The following is a 697-nucleotide window of genomic DNA, read 5'->3' as shown; positions in this document are numbered from 1 at the left end:
CAACTTGCACGCTTTACAAAAAAATCTTGGTGGCGGATGATATTGTTATGATGCTCCGTCATCGGGCAGCAAGCGTGATGCGGAACAAATTTTATTAACGTAGATATATAAATGAGTTTTATATTAGTTATCTGATTATTTTTTATTTAACCTGTTTTGCTGAAATTAATAAATCATTGAATTGCAAACGAGTTTTGTGGAAAATTGGTATTCTTCTGTTTTTGATATAATATGTAAATAGAGAATGAACAAAAATCCTTTCCTGCCTAACCAACGAAGATTATAAGGAGTGGTCTCACCCCTTTTTTTTTTTTTTTTTTTTCCACATATTTTTTCATGTTCATCCTAAAATGAACACCGAAGAGTCAAAGTGAGCTGGAATTTCTCCTTAATAGAGTTTGTCCTAGTGTGCAAATAGGTTGAATCGGGTCGAATCATAAATGACTCCAATCCAATCTGATTCTTGGGTTCTAATATTGATCCTAAACCCAATTCAACAGAAGATCAAATCAAATTAGATTGCATCCATGGTCAAAAATTTTATCTTAAGAGATTATTCGAGTTAGGATATCGACAGTTTGGATTGTGCCAGGATCCTGTTTGGGTCAGGAATACAAATTTTTTTTTAAAGGATTACACACACGTGCACGCACATGCTTGTGTGTGCGTGTATGTTTTTCTGTTTCATATATTTTTG

This window comes from Elaeis guineensis, chromosome 3 (assembly GCF_000442705.2).
Source record: "Elaeis guineensis isolate ETL-2024a chromosome 3, EG11, whole genome shotgun sequence".
Classification (NCBI taxonomy): domain Eukaryota; kingdom Viridiplantae; phylum Streptophyta; class Magnoliopsida; order Arecales; family Arecaceae; genus Elaeis; species Elaeis guineensis.
The sequence above is the reverse complement of the archived record's forward strand: the minus strand, read 5'-3'. Positions refer to the sequence as shown.